The sequence below is a fragment of the Lithobates pipiens genome, unplaced genomic scaffold (genome assembly GCF_037356315.1).
Source record: "Lithobates pipiens isolate NorthernLeopardFrog02 unplaced genomic scaffold, aLitPip1_a1.2 Scaffold_18, whole genome shotgun sequence".
Lineage (NCBI taxonomy): Eukaryota > Metazoa > Chordata > Amphibia > Anura > Ranidae > Lithobates > Lithobates pipiens.
In genome coordinates, this window is record NW_027507758.1 from 334545227 (window position 1) to 334572398 (window position 27172).

Consider the following 27172-nt stretch of genomic DNA (forward strand, 5'->3'; position numbering starts at 1 on the left):
CCGCTACCAGTTCCGTATGGGACTTTCAGAACCCCTGAAGGACGAGTTAGCCCGAGTAGGCACCCCCGAGACCTTGGAAGCGCTTGTGGACTTGTCTATCCAAATTGACAGACGCATCAGAGAGCGTCGTTTGGAACGCTCCACTACCTCCTCTCGTCCAGTGTGGATGCTACCCCGGGTTTCCAACCCCTCTCACCCAGCTTCTTCCAGTTCTACCACAGTGCCCCAGGATCTTCCTGAACCCATGCAGCTGGGTCTGCTCAGACCCTCCTTGACGCCTGAGGAACGCCAGCGCCGTCGGGCAGGAAATCTCTGCCTATACTGCGGAGAACCAGGACACTTCGTGCGCACTTGCCCAGCTAAACTCCGTAAGTGCCTTTCCATGTACCCTGTCCCCACCGTTGACTTTTCAAGTAGTTCCTCTCATTTGACTTTACCCATTCTTTTGCAGCTCCCAGGAGGGAATATCCGAGTCAACGCAATTATTGATTCGGGAGCCTGCAGCGGATTCATTGACCTGACCTTTGCCACAGGACATAACATCCCTCTTCGGCCCAGGGCAAAGGGTCTTTCTGTACATCTGGCCGATGGGTCAACTCTCAAATCCGGCCCAGTAGTTCAAGAAACCTTGCCGTTACTTACCACCATTGCCGGGATCCACCAAGAATTACTGAGCTTGGATGTCATCACATCCCCTTTATTTCCTGTCATATTAGGCATACCTTGGCTAAAGGCCCATAACCCCCAGATTGATTGGACTACCGGAAAGGTAACTTTCCTCTCTCCCTACTGTCTCCAACATTGTTTGCCGGAAACCAACCAAGCCTCTTCTTCCTCTTTACTCTGTCTAGAGATAGACGCAGAAGCCCGTCAAGCTGTGCCCCCAGCCTACCACAGTTTTTTGGATGTTTTCAGCAAGAAGGGTGCTGAGGCCTTACCCCCTCACAGGCCATACGATTGCCCAATTGAACTGCTCCCAGGTGCAGAGATTCCTTTTGGAAGAATTTTCCCTTTATCAGAGACAGAGTTGGTAGCCTTGAAGACCTATCTGGATGATAGTCTGAGAAAGGGATTTATTCGCCCTTCTACCTCCCCGGCTGGCGCAGGAATCTTTTTCGTGGAGAAAAAGGACCGATCTTTACGCCCCTGTGTGGACTATCGGGCTCTCAATAAAATCACCATAAAGAATCGTTACCCCCTGCCACTCGTGCCTGAACTATTCCAAAAGCTGGGGTCTGCAGCCATCTTTTCCAAGTTGGATCTTAGAGGGGCCTACAACCTTGTTCGTATTCGGAGTGGAGATGAATGGAAGACCGCTTTCCGTACTCGCTTCGGCCACTTCGAGTACTTGGTCATGCCTTTTGGCCTTTGTAACGCCCCCGCCACGTTTCAACATTTTATAAACGATGTTTTGAGAGACTATTTGGACCTATTTGTTATCGTGTATTTGGATGACATCCTGATCTTTTCTCCCTCCCTGGCGGAACATCGGGAACACGTCAAAAAGGTGCTGTCCCGTCTTCGTCTTCATGGACTATATGCTAAACCAGAAAAATGCATCTTTGAACAACGCAGTATCCAATTTCTTGGTATGATCATTTCAGTAGACGGCATCGAGATGGATCCCCAGAAGATCGCAGCCATTCGAGATTGGCCGGCGCCCACAGACAGAAAAGGGGTGCAACGGTTTATTGGTTTTGCGAACTTTTACAGGAAATTTATTAAAGGATTCTCCACCATCATTGCACCTATTACTAGTCTGACCAAACAGGGCTTGAAATTCCAATGGTCTCCCGAAGCCCAAAAGGCTTTTTCCACACTAAAGGACCTGTTCGTTTCTGCCTCCATCCTTAAGCATCCCGATCCAACCTTGCCATACATCCTGGAGGTTGATGCCTCCGAGATAGCGGTCGGGGCGGTGCTTTCCCAAAGACATGGACCAAGATCTCTTTTACATCCGGTGGCATTCTTTTCCCGTAAGCTTTCCGAGGCAGAAAGCAACTACGATGTTGGAGATCGGGAATTATTAGCCATCAAGGTGGCCCTTGAGGAGTGGCGTTATCTGCTGGAGGGAGCAGCCCATCCAATTCTTATCTTCACGGACCATAAGAATCTGGAATACTTGAAGTCTGCCAAGAGGTTAAAACCCCGTCAGGCCAGATGGGCACTTTTTTTTTCCAGATTCTTTTTTCATATAACCTACCGGCCAGGATCAAAGAATACGAAGCCGGATGCCTTGTCCCGTATGTTTAACGAACCCGAAGCCTCCCCACATCCGGACACCATCCTGTCATCAGGGAATTTTCTCTTGCTTCAAGGGAGCTTGTTGTCCCAGATTAAGCAGGCATCTGCTAGCACCATTCTGCCACCCGGCATCACCCTCCTGGCCAAGGACGGACTCCTCTGGTACCAAGACAAGATCTTTGTCCCTCAGGAAGTGCGGGTCCCCGTCCTCAGTTCTTGTCATGACCACTCGTTGGCAGGCCATTTCGGAGTCCATAAGACCTCGGAGTTACTCCAACGGACATTCTGGTGGCCGCAATTAAGGCCGGACTGTAAAAAGTATGTGGAGGCATGTATCACCTGTATTCAGAATAAGGGGAGCAGATCCAGGGCGTGGGGTTTGCTAAAGCCACTTCCGGTCCCTGATAGACCTTGGCAGATGTTATCAATGGACTTCATTGTAGAACTTCCTCTTTCCGAAGGCTTTTCCACAATCTTTGTGGTTGTGGATAGATTATCAAAGATGGCCCACTTCCTTCCAATGAAGGGCACCCCTTCCGCCTCGGAAACAGCCGGGATTTTTATCAAAGAAATTGTAAGACTGCATGGCATTCCTGCAAATATCACTTCGGACCGGGGAGTGCAGTTCACATCCAGATTCTGGAGAGCTCTTTGTGGAGTCCTGAAAATCGATCTGTGCTTTTCTTCCGCCTACCATCCTCAAACTAATGGACAAACTGAGCGAACTAACCAAACTTTGGAACAGTACCTGCGCTGTTTCTCTTCGTTCTCCCAGGATGATTGGGCCCCCTTACTACCCTTAGCCGAGTTCGCTTATAACAACTCCGTTCACTCGGCTACGAAACAATCTCCGTTCTTCGCGAACTACGGTTTCCATCCCTTGTTCCTGTCTAACGAGTTTCCGGAGTGCTCGGTTCCTGCAGTTCAGAAGAACCTTGACTTCTTTAGGTCCAATAATAAGCTCCTACAGGAAACCATGACTAAGACTCAGAAGTACAACAAGGAGGTGTTTGACAAGAGAAGAAGGGGAGAACTTAACCTCAAAGTCGGGGATCAGGTCTGGCTATCCACTCTAAACCTGAAGTTGGCATGCCCTTCCAAGAAATTGGGTCCAAAATTTGTGGGCCCTTTTCCTGTAGTTAAGAAGGTGAATGATGTGGCGTTTGAGCTAAAGTTGCCAGAAACCTTCCGGATTCACCCTGTCTTCCACGTGGCTCTCCTCAAGCCGGCCGTCCCTGATCCCTTTGTCAGTCGGAAGATGGCTCCACCAGAACCCGTGATCATTGATGGGGAGGTCGAGTATGAGGTAGAATCTATCGTAGATTGCAGGCGAAGACGCAATCAAATTCAATTTCTGGTGAAATGGAAGGGGTACGGGCCTGAAGAAAACTCGTGGGAACCTGAGTCCAATATCCATGCCAGGAGGCTGATACTTTCTTTTAAGAGATCTCATCCGGAGAAGATGGCACAGTTGGGCATCCGGAGGCTGCCCCTTGGGGGGGGGCAATGTAACGGTCGTTCCCAGAACCCAGTGACTCGTGGTAGGCCTGCCCACGTTGTCTCTTCGTTTAGAGCCAATAGGTACCCATGGGCGCGCGTTGGCGCTGACGAACGCTTACGTTTAGGTACGAACGGGCGCACGCGGGTGCGCGGTATGGTGAACGAGCGCACGCGGGTGCGCAAGGGCTCGAACGGGCGCACGCGGGTGCGCGGGCGCACGAACGGCTGCACGATCTTGCACGGGCACGCTCAGACTGACCGTGCGACCGTTCTTGGCGCCCAAAGGGCTATTTTAGGAACCTGTTGCAGTCTCCCGGTGCTGTCCAGTCTACAGCGTTCCCGTGAGTTTGTCTCTGTGTAACCTGATTGTTCCTGCCTCTGATCTACCCGGTTTGTTCCTGTTTACTCCTGCTTGCTGCCAGCCCTGACCTTCGGACCTCCTGACCACGCTCCTGCCTTCTCCTTCGGTACCTCTGCTGCCTGCCTGTTGACGACCCGGCCTGTGTTTGACCCTTCTGTTTGCCTGCTGATCCAGTTGTTTCCTGTGACCACCGCTGCCTGTAGCCAGCCGTTCCTGTGTTCCAGTCCTGCACCTGCTGCCAGCCGCTGACCTCCTCTCAGCTGTTCCGTTACCATCCTCTGCAGTCCAGCTCCAGGGCCTACCAACCATCACGGACTTGGCACTTGTGCCCTCTGACCTCTAGAGTCCCTGTTCTCACTCTCAGGGGATCTCGAGCCAGAGGTCCACGAGAGGCCGCTCCCTGCACTTTGGGCTCCTTCCACCAGGTACGTGACAGGTCCTCATATAGACAAGACATGGCTTGGAAGAAGACATCTAAGGAGTCCAGAGAGGGGTCTTTTCGTTCAAGGAGGCGATGTGCCCAGGCCTGGGGTTCGTCGGTAAGCAAGGAGATAACGAACCCTACTTTCGTAGCCTCGAGAGAAAAGGTCCGGGGTTGAAGGGCGAAGAAGAGCTCGCAGGAATTCCGGAAGGCCCTAAACTTGTTCCGGTTGCCGGAAAAACGGTCTGGTGTAGGGACCCTTGGCTCTGGCGGCAACATGACCACTGAAGGAGGGCCTGGGGATCCTGAGGCAACTGGAGCTGCGGCAGATAGGGCTTGAACCCGTTCCTCCAAACGACCGTAACCCTCTTGTAGGTTCTTCACGGCCTGGGTGAGGCCGGCTAGATGGTGGCACAGTTCATCCATCGGAGACGCTCCCTGCGAGGGCTCGGACATGGCTGTCCCGTACTGTCACGTACCTGGTTGGAGAGCCCAAGCGTGCAGGGAGCGGCGCCTCGTAAGCCCCGGCTCGAGAGCCCCTGGAGATGGGAACAGGGATTCAGGAGTCTGGAGGGCACAAGTGCCAGACTGGTTAGCTGGTAGAAGAGACCGGAGCAGATGGTGGACCGGAGCGGAAGGTGCAACCAGCGCAGGATGCTGGACAGGAACTGCTGGACAGCTGGCACAGGCGAACAGGCAGGAGCTGCAGAAGTAGTAGTCAGTGCAGGTCCGTAGGCAGACTGGCAGACGTGGTCAGGGACGAGCTGGGTCGGCAACAATCGGGCAGCAGAGGTACAAGGCAGAAGGCAGAAGCGTGGTCAATCAGGCAAAGGGTCGGAGGCAGGCGGCAAACAGGCAAGGTCCAGGAACAGGCCGGGTACAGAATCAGGAACACACACACAGGAACAGATAGCAGGAGTCACAGGAACGCTGTAGACGGGACAGCACAGAGGAGCAGGAGCAGGTCCCTTAAGTAGGCAACTGGGCGCCAAGAACGGTCGCACGGTACGTCTACGTACCCCCGCGGGTGACCGTGCTCCCATTCGTGACCCCGCGTACCCGCGTACGCCCGTTCGGCTCGTCGCGCACCCGTGTGCGCCCGCTCGTGTCAACGCGCACCCGCGTGCGCCTGTTGGGGACTACGTGCACTCGCGTGCGTTCGTTAGCGCCAACCCGCGTCCGAAGGCACCGACGATCCCCTCGTACAGGGAACCTGCGGGTAAGTCTTACTTGGGTGACCGGGGTGGTGGAACGACCGTGACAGTTACTTTGTTTTATTGTTAACCATTATTTGCTTTGCAGATATGCCATTCAGCTGCATCACAGGTTTATTTATTTTGACAGAAACAGGTTTTGCTCTCACAATATGTAAATCCATGTCTCCAGTGCTGTAGGAGGTGATTTCACCACTACAGTTAAAAAAAGAGCATATATGCTGAAGCATGGGGGCAGGGGCGGAGGGACAGATTGCCCCTATTCTTGGGCATATATATGTTTTATTATTCCTGTGTTTTCTCATGTTTGCTTTGCAAGTATGGCATCTCCTGCTGTTATACAGTAATGTTACTTTGTTTTATTGTTACATAACTCAGTGACTCCAACACTGTAGGAGGTGATTTCACCACCACAGTTAAAAAAAAGAGCATGTATGCTGAAGCTTAGCCGAAGGTTAGGGGCAGGGATGAACATAAGGGCGGATTGCCCCTATGCTTTGGCATATATTATCTATTTATTGTATGCTCATTATTAGAAGTGGGTGGATGCAGGCAGTATTCTAATGGTGGGCATACAACAATAATCGATTTGAATAGTGAAATCTGCTAGGATCCATTTTTTCATTCAGTCCACAGGCTGCATTTTGTTCCGGGCACTGGATGTCGGCTGGCACCCGCTGATCGTTGATTAGAGACCCAGAATGAAGCTCTGCCTATGTATGTTGGCGGTTAAATAAAAGCAAAAAATTACCTGGTCATGAAGGAGGGTAAATCTTCCAGAGGTCAAGTTTTTAAAACAGCATGGTCTAGGGCTCAACTGGTTAAGTTAGGAACTGCATTCATAATTCAAAAAATGTAGTGAATTTACTTTACTATTTTAACATAAAAAAAAAAAAAAAACATTAAATTAATAAATTTAATTTATATTGTGCCATTAGAGCTTTCATGCAATTCCACATACATGGATTTATACATGTATGAATACATGTATGAAATGTGATACTTAATGTAATTTGTCATTCTACAATCAAAAATCAAAAATACTAAAAAGGGATCATTTAAGCAGTAATACATTTGCAGCAGGACTGCAGATATTAAAAGCTGTGTCTAATAGCATTCAAAGCCTGTATAATAGAAGGTCAGGGTGACCTTCTCTAGTTAAGGTTAAGGATGCTATATGAGTAATAAGCATAGTGAAATGATATGCTTGAAATGATTGAACCTTGCTTGTCACTTTATATATTTTCTTTAATTTATATTCACACTTCAGTTTAATAGAACTGGAGCATATGATGTTTCACCTAACTGGTTTAGAGTTGGTTAGGTTGGGAAAAAGATAATAATTTTGGATACTAAACTACATAAAATATAAACTATGAAACTAACAGAGGCAATACTTTTTAGTTTTAAGGAGAAAATGTAGTAAAGAAAAGAGGAATACAAGAATACAAACTGTCATGCATTTAATAAAGTGATGTTTTGTAAACAATTATTGCAGCATCTACTGTTATTATTATATTAATCTTACTACTACTGCTGCAACTATCACTAAAATATCAATAGCAGTAAGTAATAAAGTTATTTAGATTGTTTTAAAATTTTAGACTCTCTGCAGTCCATCAAGGTGTTTTAGCAGCATTTTCATTTATCCATATTGCTCATTGTACCTGTGATGCAGGAAGCAACAAATAGATAAACATAATGCAGGTCTGAAAATGCCAAAACGAAGAAGTGTGTGGGCGGGACCAACTTTTCCTGCACATGGGGGTACCGTTCATTCTCAATGCATTCATCAATGCTCTGGACCAGGCGAAGACTGCAATCATGTAAAAGTCCAACATTAAGGCAGTTCCCTGACTTAGATATGATCCGTAACACTGTATACAATAGTAAAATTACAGAGTTCCTCTGAAAGTGCTGTCCCATGTCACACTGTAACTTTATGTATGTTGCATTAGAAGAGAAGCTGCTGGTTCTCCCTCGCTGCTCTCTCTCCACCAGTCTAGTATACCTCTGTTACCACACTCCCAGTTACAGAATGGACTGTATGGACATACAATTAGCAGGGACTAGTGATGGATGAACTTCCGACGGGACGTTTCGCGAATGCGAACCGCGAACGTGGCCAAAAGTTCGGACCCCATTGACTTTAATGGTAGGCGAACCTTAAAAACCTCCAGGTCATATTTTCAGCCACAAAATACTTACTAGCTGTGCACACATAGTCCCACAACTTGGACACTGACATAACAAAAGTATTAAGTGAATCTGGGATCAACAACGACAAGCATTCTTTTTTTATCTGTGAAATTTTGACAATTCAGGAGCGCATGAAGACCATGGAGGAGAGGCAAGGTCAGGGCAGGCTATGAAGGGGGTGCAGGAGATGATCAGTACCACAGTCAGGGCAGCACAGTCCTGTGCCAGTGTCCCAGTGTGCCAACCTGTGCTTGAGCCCCTCCCTCTACCCGGCCCTTACCCCCACCTATGCAGGGCTCCACTGCGGTGGTCCGGAGGTGCCAGTCCAGCGCTGATCCTCAGCCATGGTGCTGGCACTGCCTGCTGATTGGCTTCTCCGCTGCTATCTCCCTCACTGTCTGAAACCAGCACCACGATAGAGACTGAGCACTGACACCAGCACCATGAGAGCACTGACACCAGCACCAGGATAGAGAGCACTGAGACCACACCAGCACTGAGAGAGAGAGCATTGACACCAGCACTGAGATAGAGAGCACTGACAAGAGCACCGAGATAGCGAGCACTGACACCAGCACCGTGATAGAGAGCACTGTCACCAGCACTGTGACAGAGAGCACTGAAACCACACCAGCACCGAGATAGAGAGCACTGACACCAGCACCGTGATAGAGAGCACTGACACCAGCACCGAGATAGAGAGCACTGACACCAGAACCGTGATAGAGAGCACTGACACCAGCACCGTGATAGAGAGCACTGACACCAGCATCGTGATAGAGAGCACTGACACCACACCAGCACCGAGATAGAGAGCACTGACACCACACCAGCACCGAGATAGAGAGAGAGCACTGACACCAGCACCGAGATAGAGAGAGAGCACTGACACTAGCACCGTGATAGAGAGCACTGACACCAGCACCATGAGAGCACTGACACCAGCACCAGGATAGAGAGCACTGAGACCACACCAGCACTGAGAGAGAGAGCACTGACACCAGCACCGAGATAGAGAGCACTGACACCAGCACCGAGATAGAGAGCACTGACACCAGCACTGATACCAGCAACTCGCTGCGGGACCCAAAAATATGACACCGCTCAACCTCTTCAAACAGGAGGGTACGGACATATAGTACGGTGTGCTTTTTTTGTACAAGGAAGCGAGCCAATGGTAGAAAAAAGGTCTGTGTGCTAGATTAAAAAAATTGTTTATAGAGTTATGCATATACATGGTCTACTGGTCACATGTGTTGAATTCCTCCGAGATCCATGCCTCATTCATTTTTATAAATGTGAGGAAGTCAACACTGTTGTGAGCTAGGCGAGTGCACTTATCAGTCACGATCCACCCTGCTGCGTTGAACGTCCTTTCGACCAGGACACTGGACGAGGGTCAAGCCTGCCCACCCAGTAATCCAGGGGTTCATCACTTCTCAGAGCATCCACATCGGTCATTAACCCGATGTAGTCGGACACCTGTCGGTCTAGGCGTTCCCTGATGCTGGATCTGGATGACACCTGTCGATGGGTCGGCTGAAAGAATGACCTCATATCAGAAGTCACCAACACATCTTCAAACCGCCCTCTTCTTGCAGGCGCTGTTGGATTGGTACCCGCAACTCTTTCTCTGGGAGTGGGAATTCCTCCCCTGCCAGCACACGCAAAAGCAGAATGCAGCATTTCTCGAAGCAAGACCTGTAAGTGCTCCCTTCTGACAGCCCTCTGTGATGGTGGTAACATTTCCGCAATTTTGTGTTTATACCGGGGGTCTAAGTACATTGCCACCCAGTACTGGTCCTTGACCTTTATGCTTTTTATAGGGGGGTCCCTGTTAAAACACTGGAGCATGAAGGCCCCCATTTGCACTAAACTGGAAGCGTTGTGGTGGCCTGGCTCCTGCTCATCATCCAGGATAATGTCGTCCTCCTCGTTCTCCTCTCCCCATCCACGCACAACAACAGGGATCCCAGAAAGATTTAAAGTATGCTCTTCTTGCTCCTCCTTATCCGCCCCAGCATCATCCTCCTCTGACTCCTCTTTAGACTCCTGTTGTTGACTTGTCTCAGATAGAGTAGCCCCCCGGGAATTCATCCAGCATTGTGACTTCCTCATCTTCCTGCTCCTGCTCCTCCATGGCTTGATCAATGACACGATGCAATGCACGCTCCATAAAGAAGGCGTAAGGTACGATGTCACTGATGGCGCCATGGCTGCGACTGACCGGTTTGGTGATCTCATCAAATGGCCGCAGAAGTCTGCATGCATCACGCATGAGCAGCCACTGGTCAGTGAAAAAAGCAAGCTCTCCAGAACCTGTTCTGCCGCAGAGTTCATACAGGTAGTCGTTAACTGCACGTTTCTGCTGGAGCAGCCTATCAAGCATATAGAAGGTTGAGTTCCATCGCGTCGGGCAATCACAAATAAGACGTCTGACTGGCAGATTGTGTCGCCACTGAATGCCAGCAAGGTGAGCCATGGCCGTGTAAGATCTTCTGAAATGGGCCGAGATTTTCCTTGCCTGACGCAAGATGTCCTGGACCCCAGGGTATTTGACAACAAATCGCTGCGCGACCAAGTTTAAGATGTGTGCCATGCATGGCATGTGTGTAATTTTTCCCTGTTTCAATGTGCTAAGCAGATTGACACCATTGTCACACACCACTTTACCAACTGTCAAATTGAGCGGTGTTAGCCACTGATCTGCCTGTGAACGCAAAGCTGAAAGGAGGGCAGGGCCAGTGTGGCTCTTGGCTTCCAGGCACAACAGACACAGCACAGCATGGCAACGTCTCACCTGGCATGGGGAATAGGTTCTGGGCATCTTGGGCGGTGGAAGAGACGGAGTCAGCCGAGGAGGAGAGGGAGGATGGAGTAGGAGGAGGAGAAGAAGAGGCAGGCCTGAATGCAATCCATGGAGGTAAAACCAAATCTACACAGGTGCCATGGGTTACATGCTTGACGGCCATCAGAAGGTTCACCCAGTGGGCAGTTAAAGTTATATACCTTCCGTGCCCGTGTTTGCTAGACCACGTGTCTGTGGTCCGCTGTATTTTGGCACCGACTCTGTGTGCCAGAGATACATTCACTTGCCGCTGAACATGGCCATATAGCTCTGGGATGCCCTTCTCTGAGAAATACTTCCTTCCTGGGACCTTCCATTGTGGTGTTCCAATGGCCACAAATTTTCGAAAGGCCTCCGAGTCCACCAGTTTATATGGCAGTAGTTGGCGGGCTATCAGTTCTGACAAGCCAGCGGCAACCTTTGGGCAAGAGGTCATAATTTTTCTTTTACGCTCGAACATTTGGCCCACAGAAGCCTGCCTTTTTCCAGAAAAATGTGAGGACGACATGATGGAAGGTGGAGTGGAGGACAATTCTGAGAAGAGAGGAGAAGGAGAAGTAGAAGACGAGGCTGGACGGTGAGAGCCTGGAGTGTGGCTTTGTGGGTCCCGTTGCTCCCACAGGGCTCGGTGATGGCAGCTCATGTGCCTTCTTAAGGCGGTCGTTCCTAGGTGAGTGTTGGGCTTACCGCGACTTATGAGTTGACTGCAAAGGCTGCAGATGGCAACACTATTGTCAGCAGCGGACACGTTAAAAAAAAGCCCACACTGTGGAGCCATGTGACGACGTCCTGGGAGCACCAGATACATTAGCAGTCTGGTTTGTCCCTCCTGTGCAATCTAAGTTCTGCCTGCTTCTCCTCCCTATCTGCTCTTCCATATCTCCCTCTGAACACCTCTTCCTCTCTTGTGGGCACCCACGTGACATCACTAGACATGTCATCATCGACGTCACCTTCCCCACCGCTATAATTAGAGATCTCGGAGTAGGCAGAAACACCAGGGACCAACCTCCTCCTTGGGCTGATCTGGGTACTGTCGTCAGACTGCTAAGTGGCGGTTGTTGCTACCTCCTCTTCCTGATCCAATGCCAAGAGTGGCTGCGCATCGGCAATGTCTTGTGATGGATCAGAAAATAATTCCTGTGACTCAAGAGGAGGGTATATGGTGGTGGTGGTGTTGGTGGTAGTGTCTTTGGGGGTGCATACAGCAGAGAGTGAAGAAGAGGGTGCAGATCGAGAGGATGAGGAGGGTGCAGAAGAGTAAGGCTGAGTGAGCCACTCAACCAAGTCTGGTGTGTCCTTTGACATAATCGAACGCACCTTCTGCAATTTGCCACTTTGGCTCAAGCCTGTTGCTCCTGCCCTACCCCTACCACCCCTGCGGAAGGGCCTGCCTTTTCCTCTGCCGGCCATTTTTTAAATGACCCTGTGACAAAAGTCTCTAGAGAAGTGCAGTATATGTGGAAGAAGGTATATAATATCCCGCTTCAATCTGTCGTTTTGGGGGGCCACTGGTCTATCACACCAGTTATAATACATTTTTCTAATTGCGTTTGTCACTCTTTGTAGTATCGCTGCAGAACCGCTCAGCAGTCACAATGCTGCACAGTGGAAATGCACTATACTTGCTTTCTATATTTGAAAGTATTTTTTTTTTTTGTTTCAAATACTTTATTGGTGAAAAACAGCAGAATTACAATAAACATATGACATGTTCATACAACAGGTTAATTAACACAACCATGGGCTATGAAATGGCAGAAAAATTTCTTAACACTTCATAGTTTCATAGTTTCACTTCGACACTAGGTTGTGTGTAACATGTGAATCAGAAAACAATTGACAAGTTCATTCAACAGAGTTCTGTACCCAAGCATAAACTGAGAGATCAGCAAGAAGAGCCAGTTTAATCATTCAACCCTAGGATGTGTGTAACAACTGAATGCGAACCGACCCAGTTCCTAAAGGGATGCAGCTGTGGCACACCCTCTCTACGTGTAGCGAGAGGTGGGCTGCCGGGCTGTGGTTACGTTAAGACAAGAGGGTCATGGTGGGTCATGGTATGAATGGGCATAAGGTTGTAGGGAGTGTAAGTAAATCATCTAAGACTAGGAAATAGTAAAGGTATCTTGATTTTGGGGAGAATGTAGGTCTCTTGCGGGTGCTTGAACTACCAATAGGGCGGGCTGGTTGTGGTTGTATGAAGCACTAGTGTTGCGGAGGTGAACAATAGTCGTTACGGAGTCTTTGGGGGGATGGAAATAGGGGGGAGAGGGGGTGTGGAGGGTGTGGAGGGTGTGGGGGGGAGCAGGGGATAGGTAGGGGATGGGCCGGCGGGGGGTATAGGAGAGGAGTCTCTGGCTTCCCCTGGTTAAGTCAGGGAGGGGGTTGTTGCTTGGCTGATGGTCTGTAATCTTCTTCCTGAGAGGCCTGGTAGTGGATCCAGCAGGCCCACTTCCGGCTGTATTTTGTTGGAGTATCCCAAGAGGTGTGTATGAAAAACACTAGGCATCCTCCTGGAGCATGTATCCAACACTGTGCTCAAACAGTTTGGGGGACTCAGTCCCATCTATCAGTGGTACCTATCAGTGCCCCTTAGTGCCACCCATCCGTGCCACCCATCTGTGCCACCCATCCGTGCCATCTTATCTGTGCCCGTCTTTGCCCATCAGTGCCGCCTTATCTGTGCCCATCGGTGCCGCCTTATCTGTGCCTATTAGTGCCGTCTTAACTATGCCTATCAGTGCCCACCAGTGCAGCCTATCAGTGCCCACCAATGCAGCCTATCAGTGCCCACCAATGCAGCCTATCAGTGCCCACCAGTGCAGCCTATCAGTGCCGCCTCATCAGCGCACTTCAATGAAGGAGAAAAATGACCTGTTTGCAAAATTTTATAACAAACTATTAAACATGATTTTTTTTTTTTGCATCTTTTTTTGTTTGTTTAGCAAAAAATAAAACTCCCAGCTGTAATTAAATACCACCAAAAGAAAGCTCTATTTGTGGGAAAAAAAATGAGCTAGTTACCAACAACAGCAATATTAGCAATTATATCAACACTTTTGCTTTGCTAAATGATTTTTTCAAACTTTAACGAGATCAACATCATTATTTAAACTGCAAGTATTGTGACCCACCCCAGTGACTGTGCTCACATGCATTAAATTAGTGTGCATTTTGTCAGTTATCAACAGTAAAAACATTAATAATCACAAGGTGTTAATGATGGAAAGATGGCAGTACTGAAAACATAGCTATAGAGTGATTTACAGTATAAGCACATTTTTTGCCTTCAATCAAATGAATACCTATTATTTTTACAAACAATATAAAACCACTAATTGTAAACCAACCATTGAGGCATTTACTGTACTGTAGATACTATTAACTAGGATACAGTTTAAACCTTTAAATACATACACATTTTTAAAAGCTACTTATTGTAACACCTGCTGATTATGAGCAAACTTGATCACTAAAGCTGGATATACATTAGTAGAATTTTGTTTGAAATTTTTCACTTTAAGAACGTTGGTTCCATTTTCTAATTATTAGTGAGGTCAAATTAACATTGATTTTCGACCACGGTAACAAGAATATTTAATAGACATGTGCAGAGTAAAATATTTCGTTTCGGAATTTCGTTTTCGTCCGAAAACTTAATTTATTTAGTTACTCCCGAAAATTCGTTTTTATTTATTTCGTTTTTCGTTCAAAAATTGCATTCGTCCGAAAATCCACATGAATTACGGTCGAATCTGTCTTTGAAGGCTTATGGTGTCTGTCGAATGTATAAAGTAGATTCGACGGAGCTAGTATACAGCATACTTTAGAACCCCTGTTAAAGTCTATGGGACTCCAACATTCAAAATCTAAAGTGCTAATTTTAAAGACTAATTTGCAAGTTACTGTCCTAAAAAGTGTTTGGGGACCCGGGTCCTGCCCCAGGGAACATGTATCAATGCAAAAAAAAGTTTTAAAAAGTACAGTTTTTTCAGGAGCAGTGATTTTAATAATGATTAAAGTGAAACAATAAAAGTGTAATATTCCTTAAAATTTCGTAGGGGGGGGGGGGGGTGTCTAACTGTCTATAGTATGCATGTGAAGGGGCTCATGTTTCTGGTGCTTAGAACTGTCCCTGCACAAAGTGTCATTTATGCAGGAAAAAAAGTCCTTTAAAATCACTCGCAGCTATTATGAATTGTCGGCTCCGTAATACAGAGAACACTCATTGAAAGTCATTGATAAAAAATAAATAAATAAATAAATAAAAAGCGTGGGGGTCCCCCAAATTCAATTACCAGGCCCTTCAGGTCTGGTATGGATATTAAGGGGAACCCTGCCTCAAATTTAAGAAAAAATTTGACGTGGGGTTCCCCCTAAATATCCATAACCAGACCCTTCAGGTCTGGTATGGATATTAAGGGGAACCCTGCGTCAAATTAAAAAATTTTTTTACGTGGGGGTCCCCCTAAAAATCCATACCAGACCCTTTATCCGAGCACGCAACCTGGCAGGCCGCAGGAAAAGAGGGGGGGACGAGAGAGCGGCCCCCCTCCCTCCTGGACCGTACCAGGCCACATGCCCTCAACATTGGGAGGATGCTTTGGGGGTCTGTGACCCCCTCAAAGCACCTTGTCCCCATGTTGATGAGGACAAGGGCCTCATCCCCACAACCGTGGCCGGTGGTTGTGGAGGTCTGCGGGCGGGGGGCTTATCAGAATCTGGAAGCCCCCTTTAACAAGGGGACCCCCAGATCCCGGCCCCCCCCTGTTTGAAATGGTAAGGGGGTACAAAAGTACCCCTACCATTTCACAAAGAAAGTGTAAAAAATTGTTAAATAAGACAAACACACTTTTGAAAAATATCTTTATTAAAAATAAAAAAAATAAAAAAAAGATTCCAGCGGTGGTAATCCACTCTTGCTATCCAGCGACGGACGGTCATCTCTCCAGCGATGGCTCATCTCATCCAGCGCAGCGAATACATCCTTCTTCTGTCTCTGCAGAGGAGAAACTGCAAGGATTCCGGCGGCCTGATGTTTCTTATATACTGAGGGCGGGGCCACCCGTCACATGACCCCGCCCCCCTCTGACGCAAGGGGAAACCCGGGGTTCCCTGTGACGTATGGGTGACCCAGCCCCCCTCTGATGTAACGGAAACCTGCCTGTGTTACATCAGAGGGGTGCGGGTCGCCCATACGTCACAGGGAACCCCGGGTTTTCCCTTGCGTCAGAGGGGGGTGGGGTCAGGTGATGGGTGGCCCTGCCCTCCATATATAAGAAACGTCAGGCCGCCGGAATCCTTGCAGTGTCTCCTCCGCGGAGACAGAAGAAGGATGTATTCGCTGCGCTGGATGAGATGAGCCATCGCTGGAGAGATGACCGTCCGTCGCTGGATAGCAAGAGTGGATTACCGCCGCTGGAATCTTTTTTTTCTTTTTTTTCTTTTTAATAAAGGAATTTTTCAAAAGTGTGTTTGTCTTATTTAACAATTTTTTACACTTTCTTTGTGAAATGGTAGGGGTACTTTTGTACCCCCTTACCATTTCAAACAGGGGGGGCCGGGATCTGGGGTCCCCTTGTTAAAGGGGACTTCCAGATTCTGATAAGCCCCCGCCCGCAGACCTCCACAACCACCGGCCACGGTTGTGGGGATGAGGCCCTTGTCCTCATCAACATGGGGACAAGGTGCTTTGAGGGGTCACAGACCCCCAAAGCATCCTCCCAATGTTGAGGGCATGTGACCTGGTACGGTTCAGGAGGGAGGGGGGGCGCTCTCTCGTCCCCCCTCTTTTCCTGCGGCCTGCCAGGTTGCGTGCTCGGATAAAGGGTCTGGTATGGATTTTAAGGGGACCCCACGTTAATTTTTTTTTTAATTTGACACGGGGTTCCCCTTAATATCCATACCAGACCTGAAGGGTCTGGTTATGGATATTTAGGGGGAACCCCACGTCAAATTTTTTCTTAAATTTGAGTCAGGGTTCCCCTTAATATCCATACCAGACCTGAAGGGCCTGGTAATTGAATTTGGGGGACCCCCACGCTTTTTATTTATTTATTTATTTATTTTTTATCAATGACTTTCAATGAGTGTTCTCTGTATTACGGAGCCGACAATTCATAATAGCTGCGAGTGATTTTAAAGGACTTTTTTTCCTGCATAAATGACACTTTGTGCAGGGACAGTTCTAAGCACCAGAAACATGAGCCCCTTCACAGGCATACTATAGACAACCCCCCCTACGAAATTTAAAGGAATATTACACTTTTATTGTTTCACTTTAATCATTATTAAAATCACTGCTCCCGAAAAAACGGCCGTTTTTAAAACTTTTTTTTGCATTGATCCATGTCCCCTGGGGCAGGACCCGGGTCCCCAAACACTTTTTAGGACAGTAACTTGCAGAATCTTTTCTCTCTGTCAAATCTTTTTTCTCTGTTGAATATTTTCTCTATATAATCTTGGACTAATAGAGGTAAGGTTAGGCACATTCGACCACAGGTTCTATAGACAGATTGTTATTGTCAGAGTCATGTCGAATCTCCTATTCTATATCGAACTGTTGTAACAATGAAAACGAAAATAAAGCATTTATTTATGTCGGATCTTTCGTTTTTCGGATTTTGTGCTTTCGTTATCGTTTGTCAAAACGAAAACGAAAATAGCTGAAATTCGGACGAAAATGCATTCGGACGAAAACGAATGCACATGTCTAATATTTAAAGAAGCAGTTCATTTGAAAATGTAGTAGTGTATAACCAGCCCTTTTTGGCTGCAGTTTTAGTCCAGGATATAATTAAATAATATGATTCAACAAAGAATACATTGTTCTATATATATAGAACCAAGCCAATTCAACAGGCCATCTTTCTCTTCATGAAGTTTCTCTTCATTTAGATGATTTATAGGGATTTATGACCAGGATATAATTATTGATTAGAGCATATGCTGTTCATGTCTAACTGAATTACTATATATTTGCCTCTCTATTATCAGCCAGCTGGTTATTTGTATATATTCTTTTATGGCATTTTATCTATTGCACTCCCGGAGAGGAATTATTGTCGTTTTTAATATATTTGTGTTGCCTATATATTTTTTTGCCGTTATTGTATATACATTTTGAGTTGGAATTTCATTTTTGCTTTTAATCAATTTTTTGGTATGTTGTTGCCTTGATTTTTTTCTTCTAAGCCGAATATAATTTTTGTGAGACACAGTTTCTGTTCCTTGATGACTATGATAGAATCTTGAGTTAAAAAGTTTCTGATCACTATAAAGGCTCACACCAGCTTTTTGAGGACAATCAATATGTTGTTCATTTACACCATTAATTATATTGCCGATTATTGCATGTGTGGAGACTATTATATAAGAGCATAAGACACTGAAACAACAATTCTTTCCTAAGATTATACAACATAGCACAAACTATGTCCTGTCACTGTGAGATAGCAGACTTATTGATATGCCACAAGAGCAGTACAGCAGTGAAACAAATTTTCCATTTTCCCCCATAGACCTGCTTTTCCTGGCAGCTCAGCATAACTTAATAAAGGCCATTGCCCAACTTTACATTTTTTTTAGACTAACTATGTTATATGTATTGTCAAACTAAAATGAAAATATGTTTTTCCCTTTTTTATTATAACATTATGTTATTTATTCCATTGCTTTCTTGTAGATATCCTGCCAGGATTTACATCAAATAATTATCCAGCACAAAATTATATTGGTTTGTTCTTCTGCTTATGACCTATAACTATTATGATGCCATAAATCTTGAAATCTCTGCACTTGAGCTTTATGGACCATTGCATAGCATAGATGTTTAAAAAATCTATAATATGTACTCAGCAATTTATTATTCTTCATGTAAAATGAAAAGCATGACTTGTTTTAAGTGTTCATATTTCTTTCTAACCTTACGGTGCTATTTTAATAAATCAGATTTCACTGCCTAATCCTCCAGTGTGAGATGAGCACTGTCTGAAATTATATTTTGAAAGCAAGCTTATTCAACATATATAGGTCATGCTCAGTCAAAACAGTGGTGACTTTAAAATTAAATATGATCTTTAATTAAAAACCATGATTGAATCATTACCAGTCTATTTATTAAAGGCTTATAAATTTAGTTACTACTTATTTTCAGAACCTGAATATAAATATCTGTATGCTTACAAGGGTTGATTAAATAAGGAAGGTGAATTACAACATTCATGATTTCATGTATGATGAATATATATTTTATTTTGATTTTTAGCTGTTCCCAAAACAAGGCAGTGGAAATTTATAGAGAAAATTTACCTTGGAGATGTTAAATTTTTATATGTCTGGTTAAGATAAAATGTATGCTGTGCAGGTTTAATAAATATTCAGGTAAATTGCATTACATTTTTATTACCTTGTTTTCTTTTTATATGCATTTGTTTCTAAGCCTGGGTAAAATACATTAGACATAGTGGAGTTGATTTACTACAACAAATAGGTTGTTCACTGTGCAAGGGAATTTTCCCCAGGGCTTAGTAAATGACACAAAGCTCTGCTGACTTCAGTCACCCAATCATTTGCCAGCAAAAAAATCATTATATTTTTATTTCCCTTGTACGTGATTGGGTATTCTTTGGAAAGTGAAGCTTCGCTACATTCATTAAGGTCTGGGAAAAATTTAATTGCAAAGTGCAGCTTCCCTTGAATGGTGGTCAGCCTATTTTTCTTTGTCTGATAATACGTAGTATTTTACATATCCCTCCCTCACTATACAGTATCTCACAAACGTGAGTACTCCTCTCACATTTTTTAAAATATTGTATTATATCTTTTCATGTGAAAACACTGAAGAAATGACTACAATGTAAAGTAGTGAGTGTACAGCTTGTATAACAGTGTAAATTTGCTATCCCCTCAAAATAACTCAACAAACGTCCATTAATGTGTAAACCACTGGCAACAAAAGTGAATACACCCCTAAGTGAAAATGTCCAAATTGGGCACAATTAGCCATTTTCTCTCTCTGGTGTCATGTGGCTCATCGGTGTTAAAAGGTCTCAGGTGTGAATGGGGAGCAGGTATGTTAAATTTGGTGTTATCACTCTCACTCTCTCATGCTGGTCAATGGAGGTTCAACATGGCAACTCGTGGCAAAGAACTCTCTGAGGATCTGAAAAAAAGAATAGTTGCTCTACATAAAGATGGCCTAGGCTATAAGAAGATAACCAAGACCCTGAAACTGAGTTGCAGCACAGTGGCCAAGACCATACAGCAGTTTAACAGGAAAGGTTCCATTCAGAACAGGCCAAAAGAAGGGTAGACCAAAGAAGTTGAGTGCATGTGCTCAGCGTCATATCCAGAGGTTGTCTTTGGGAAATAGACATATGAGTGCTGCCAGCATTGCTGCAAAGGTTGAAGGGGTGGGGGGGTCAGCCTGTCGGTGCTCAGACCATACACCGCACGCTGCATTAAATTGGTCTACATGGCTGTTATCCCAGAAGGAAGCCTCTTCTAAAGATGATGTACAAAACAGCCTGCAAAAGTTTTCTGAAAACAAGCAGATTAAGGACATGGATTACTGGAACCATGTCCTGTGGTCTGATGAGACCAAGATAAACTAATTTGGTTCAGATGGTGTCAAGCATGTGTAGCGGCAACCGGGGGGGGCTGCATGAGTGCTGCTGGCACTGGAGAACTACAGTTAATTGAGGAAACCATGAATTCCAACATGTACTGTGACATACTGAAGCAGAGCATGATCCACTGCCTTGCTAAAGAAGCTGATGGACTGGCCAAGCATGTCTCCAGACCTAAACCCTATTGAGCATCTGTGGGGCATCCTCAAATGGAAGGTGGAGGAGTGCAAGGTCTCTAAAATCCACCAGCTCTGTGATGTCATCATGGAGAAGTCAAAGAGGACTCCAGTGGCAACTTGTGAAGCTCTTGTGAACTCCATGCCCAAGAGGGTTAAGGCAGTGCTGGAAAATAATGGTGGTCACACAAAATATTGACACTTTGGGTCCAATTTGGACATTTTCACTTAGGGGTGTACTCACTTTTGTTGCCAGTGGGTTAGACATTAATGGCTGTGTGTTCAGTTATTTTGAGGGGACAGATAATTTTTTACTGTTATACAAGCTGTACACTCACTACTTTACATTGTAGCAAAGTGTCATTTCTTCGTTGTTGTCACATGAAAAGATATAATAAAATATTTACAAAAATGTGAGGGGTGTACTTACTTTTGTGAGATACTGTATATCTTTGAAATGCATTTTCTTGTGCTATAATTTCTGTTTCCCCTGTAGTGGGTATTGCAGTAAAATCCAGTAATGATTCTGTGCATTTATGCGGGCTTCTAATCATCTTATGAACAGCATGCATGCTGCCAGTTTTTATCTGCATTGTCACTCAAACCTTTTTCCTATACTTATTCAGATTGTTGCATTGTTGTGCCATAATCTTTTAGCTTGTGCAAAAGTTTAAATTTGGAATATACACTGCGTTTAAGTGTCTGAAATCATGTTATTTGAGTTAAAGATGAAATCTCATTGCACACTATCATACAAACATTTTCTTTGTAATTCATCTCTGAGGAGGCATGGATCAATTTTAAGGTATATAATCCTGGCTTGAAATAGAACTGGTTAGGCTCTAAACATTCCCATATACTGTACATACTGAAATTTTTACTCTGTACTGTTTTTGTACTACTATAAAATAGATTTTTTTCTCAAAAACTCACACTTCTGTGCATATAGAATCATTTAAAGATAGCGTTTAATCTGCTTATATTTGCCTTTTCCTCCTCATTAAAACTCTAATGAATTAAAGAAAAAAAAAAAACTTCCATTTTCATTGCATACCTTATTTTGGACACAGTTACTGTGACAGACCTAGCCGCGGCCAAGGCATTTGGAGGGGACTGAATGCCAGCCTCCTGCCTTGCAATTATGGACCCTGCCATTTGGGGGAGCGGTGCTCTTTGTGAGCTGTATGCCTGGGGACACCTGAGGTGGTGTTACTTGGATTCAGGTCCATGCCCCCCCCAAAATACAGACTCTGGATATGTATATGCCATGTTAGCAATAGACTGAATCACACTGTTGGGACACAACTGTTAGATGCTAATGTCATGAACTCCAGCCACCTGTCTGTTGTGTAAATGAGTCTAGTGCTAAATAACCCCGTGCTAATTAACCCTGTGTTGATGTTTACGGTAATGTGTATTGAATAGTCAGTCAGTGAGTGAGGAGACATAAAGTCTTACCCTGAAAATTCTTATCTCTCAGACAACTAGTCTCGGTCAATGATTAGATAATTAGCTCATGCTAATTAGGTTAGGGTTTAGTCATCCTGCTGTATATATTTATGAGAGATCTCAAATTAAAGGCTATTCCTGATGTACTCCAAGACTGGTTTTGTCTAGTTCTTGGGGGTTCCTATAGCCAGATCCATTGGACTTGTGTTCCAGGACTTAGGAAGCGGTATACAGTTGGAAACACTCAAGCGGAGTGTGGGGGATAGGTTCCGTCACAGTTACCTTCACTGGGTTACTTTGATACTTGATGCAATACAGGCCGATCATGGTTGGTGCAAGTGTTTTGGACCCAAACTAGAAAAGCTCGGTATTGTTTCTGACCCCCTGGCCAAATTAATCCTTAATATAAGAGTGTGCACACTCAAAGTCAGACACTAACACACACTTGTTTCAGTATTCAGATACTTCTTCTTTTTTATTTCCTGGACTCCGGCTAATATACAGTGAGCCGGATTTCTCACTATCAAATAAAAAATTTGATAAAAGACAGCGTGTACAAACCACAAATTATACATAATCATTATTGTAATGAAGGTTAAGCTTTTTAGCTGGGTCATGTCTTAAAAAGGTAACAGTAAACTATGGTAGCTAAAATAAAGTCTTGTTCCCAGCCCCCTTCCTCTTGGTTGTACTGTCACGGTGGCCGAAAACAGGCGCAATTCTTCTCTTTGACATTGCTCTCTTTCTTTTAACTCTTGCAGTTTCACATAAAGGGAGAAGCTGGCAGACATCTTAATTATGATTAAATGAGTATGATTAAGGTTGATAACTGATAATGATAGATAAGCACTTATATCTATAAGAGTACCAGAAATAGGCATTTCACTTATAAAACTCATGATCACATCCATTACAGTTCCCCCCTTGAAATGCTTATTTCACTAAACTGCCCCTCACACTATGCTGTACATAGGGACTAGCTCATCACCCCCCCCCCCCCGATACAGCTGGTGAAATGTAGCCAGGTGCTGTCTGTCCCTATGGCCCTACAGTGTTGCATCTCGGGGGAGGGTGACTGTAACAGAGCGTAACACATAACTGTCATCATAGGCTTCATCAAGTCTAACATAAACATCATCGTCATCGCCTGGGTTTCTTGGTACACCAATGTAGGGGTAGCTTGATTAACAGCCTTTTCCACTCATTTCCTGATGCAGGGGAGAATGCAGCAGATTATAGCCACCATTACCAGGATAGCTATTCCTATCTGGGTCAACAATCCCTGCCATCCCCCCTTTATTCAGGCAAAATACTGATCCCAGGGATTGGTGAGCCCTGAATTCTGTTTTAGCTCTCTGGACAAGTCCACAAGTTTTTGGATGGCTAAGGTCTGAGAATCCGGTTTCTGCAGCCATAGTATCCTCAAAGGTAGGGTTCGCTATGGCTACCATGTCCCCTATTGTTCGCATATGGGGCCTTAGGGGGTTAGAGTTAGGTGTAAACTGAGAACCTGTCCACTCTGGATTGTTGAACATGTCTTTTAGTTGGAAAGGTTTCCTATTGCTGTAATACCCACTCCCCCACCATATACCGAAAACATAGGTCCCGCTGTCTCCTGGGCTGGGGTTTTCAATGGTCAGTCTAAACTCCTTTTCAGCATACCGTCCTTGTTGTTTGTTAATTGTCATTCTGTCTAGAAGTGATTTCCCATTCTTGTCTTTCCTATTTTTGGCGGTTTCGGGGTTGTATCCCCATTTTGTATCTCCAGTGTTCCAACCCACTGCTCCCCAGTAATCACAGTTGTCACCCCAGTAGGTGTCGGTGACACACACATAAAAGGTTCCCGAATCCAGTCCTATGTCTCTGACTGAATAGTCTGTGCCCAGTATCTTAACATAAGGGGATATGAATGTGGCAACACGTGTGTTAGATGAGTTATACCAGAATTGAGTCATACCATCTTTTTGTTTTATGGCCACCTCTTGGGCCTGAGCATAAATCACAATAAAAAGGATAAACAGGATCATGGCTTGGTCCCCTCAGCCTCTCCTTCTTCTTCGGGCACGGGGACTTTCTTGCAATGGGAGGCGTGTATCCACGAGTTCTTTCCGGCCACTTTTACTAATGTGGAGGTTGTCAGAAGGACTTGGAAAGGACCATCATATCTGGGTTCAAGGGTGTGTTTCCTCCCAAACTTCTTCACCAATACCCAATCTCCGGGGTTTAACCTGTGTCTAATTCAGGATATGGGATAGAGGAAAACACTTGCACATGGATATGGGTTAATTCTTGAGATAAAGCAGTCACATAATCAGTTAATACATCAGATTATAGTTGCAACTGTTGTGGAAAATAACAATCCAGCCTGGGGGCTGAACCAAACAATATCTCATAGGGTGACAAACCATGATTTCCCCTTGGGGTGTACCTGACACTGAACAGGACAATGGGTAGGCTGTCTGGCCAACTCATTCCTGTTTCCTGAGACATTTTCAGCATCCTGGACTTTATTGTGCCATTTAGTCTTTCCACCCTCCCACTACTCTGAGGGTGGTATGGGGTGTGAAAGGCTAGTGTGACCCCTAAGGCTGTCCATATCTCTTTGGTTACTGAGGCCGTGAAAGCCGGCCCCTGATCACTCTCTATAACCTCTGGGACACCATATCTACAGAAGTTGTTGGTAAGCGGGGTGATGCCTGGGGCTAGGTAGTATTTGTTGATTAAGGCATTCATCAGAGTTTTCGACAGATGAGAGGCACCATGGGCCCATTGTACCACTGCAGGGAACATTGTCCGCGGTAGGCACGGTCTCTTGTTCAAATCCATTATTCCTTCAACTTCTGTGGCTCTTTTCTTGATCCCCACATCCTTTTCTTCTTTGTCAGCTGCCTCCTGTTGTTCCTTGAGGTAAGTTCTGCTCACAGGAGGGATTTGCAGAGTCATGACCGTTTGCGTTGTCTCTTCGAGATCAACTATTGGGTCGTCTAGGATGGGTGCTGCATTCACTCTGCTGACCACTTCTCGTGTCCCATCTGCTGCTTGCTTTGCGGCAGCATCTGCCAGGTGATTGCCTCGTGCTTCTCGGGAAACCATTTTGCCGTGCGCTTTTACTTTAAGTATGGCTACTTGTGTTGGGAGAAGTAAGGCATCCATCAAGTTCTTGATAGCTGTGCTGTGTTTTACAGGTGTTACTGCAGCTGTCAGGAACCCTCTGATTTTCCAGATGATCCCAAAATCGCAGGCCACTCCCAGAGCATACTTCGAGTCTGTGTAAATGTTGGCTCGCTTGCCTTCGGCCAATTTTGCATGCCATAGTTAGAGCTTGCAGTTCTGCTTCTTGCGCAGACATAGAGGGGGGTAACGCTGAGGCCTGGAGAACTGTGTCTTCAGTAGTGACTGCATACACAAAACCATCCACAAAAATTGTCAGGTCAGGGTTCTCAAGGGCTGTTTCACTGACTGTCGGTAGGTGTGATGTCTCCATCTTCATCACTTCAAAGCAGTCATGAGCAGTTTGGTGAGGATCAGCTTCCAAAAAGGTTCCCCCCTCGAGAATGGGAAGCAGAATGGATGGATGGGTTGAGAGTATTACATTGAAGGATGGTAATGTTGTCGGGGAGAAGCAAGGCACACTGAAGTCTGAGGTGCCTCTGCGAAGACAGGTGTCTGGGCTGGGTCTGGTTCAGTATGGCAGTGATGTCATGCGGGGCGAGGAGGGTTAAGGGATGGCCCAGAACGAGGTCTGCAGTCTTGTCTAGGAGAATTTGGGCCGCAAAAACAGCTCTGAGGCAGGAGGGTCCCCCCCTCGCCACTGAGTCCAATTGGCCAGAGTAGTACCCAATGGGTCTGAGTTTACTGCCATGGTTTTGGGTTAGAAATCCTGTGGCATGTCCTTGTCTCTCTGAGACAAACAGTTTGAAAGTCTTGCCATAATCAGGTAGGCCCAAAGCGGGGGCTGTCGAAAGGATTTTCTTCCCCTTCTTAATGGCATCTTCTCCCTTCCGTTCTAACACCAAATCACAAGCTAGATGTCCCTCTGTGGGCCTAGTCTGTTTATTCCCCATCCTTCACAATTCTCAAGTTAAATGAAAGATAGGAAGGGAGATTGAGAGAGAGAGAGAGAGAGAGAGAAAATTAGAGACTTGAAGTTGATATAGACAATGAGGAAGTAAGAGATCTTTAGTAATAAGTCACTTAGTGAAGGCAGAGAGAGAGAGACCAGAAAATTACCAAAAGATCCCTTGCAAAACAGTTATTGAGGAAACATACAATAAAAATCAACAACCATTATTCAATGGGCCTTTCTAAACATTCTTAACACGTCCCAGTGCAACACCCAAATTCCTCACTCTATCTTTCTCTGCCTCCTCGTAGTTTTCTGGTTGCTGAGGTTGTAGGGGACACCTTTTGCTCCCCTGTCCTCTTAATACCGAACAACAATCCACAAATACACTTAGGACATACATGACATCACCACAATCAATGTGGCAACCAAGGTGAAATATGGGATTGACTATTCTCACGGGATCCACACGCTCTCGCCTCGGGTGTATGTGACGCCCCTCTTGGTCTCCCGTACTCTTGGTAAAATTCTCGTAGTCTTGGTACAATTCCCGTACTCTTTTTAGTACAATTATTTATTCCCCCAAGAGGAGTTTAACCACGTCACCTTCATCCGTGATGATATAATCAATCCCTCCTTCCCCAAAGGTTCCCACAAGACAAACAGACAAACTCCAACAAAACAAAAAACAAAACACTCCGAATACAGACGGGCCAGAAACAATTGCAGGTTCATATAAATGGACTCGAGAGAAGAAATATACCTGCCTTTTAGGCCTCAGGAAGCCGATGTCAAGACAGAAATTAACCAGATATGGATGCGGACTAAACAGTAGACAAATTATTAAGGAAAATGTCTTACCGTTTTATCCAGAGTTGATCAGGCTCCGGCCCATCCGTATTTGGTATTAGTTCGGTCTCTTTCTGTTTCGGCTGTCCTTTGGACCGACTCTCGTGCCCCATGTTTGAGTGCCAGCTGTTTTGGACCCGAACTAGAAAAGCTCGGTATTGTTTCTGACCCCCTGTCCAAATGAATCCTTAATATAAGAGTGTGCACACTCGAAGT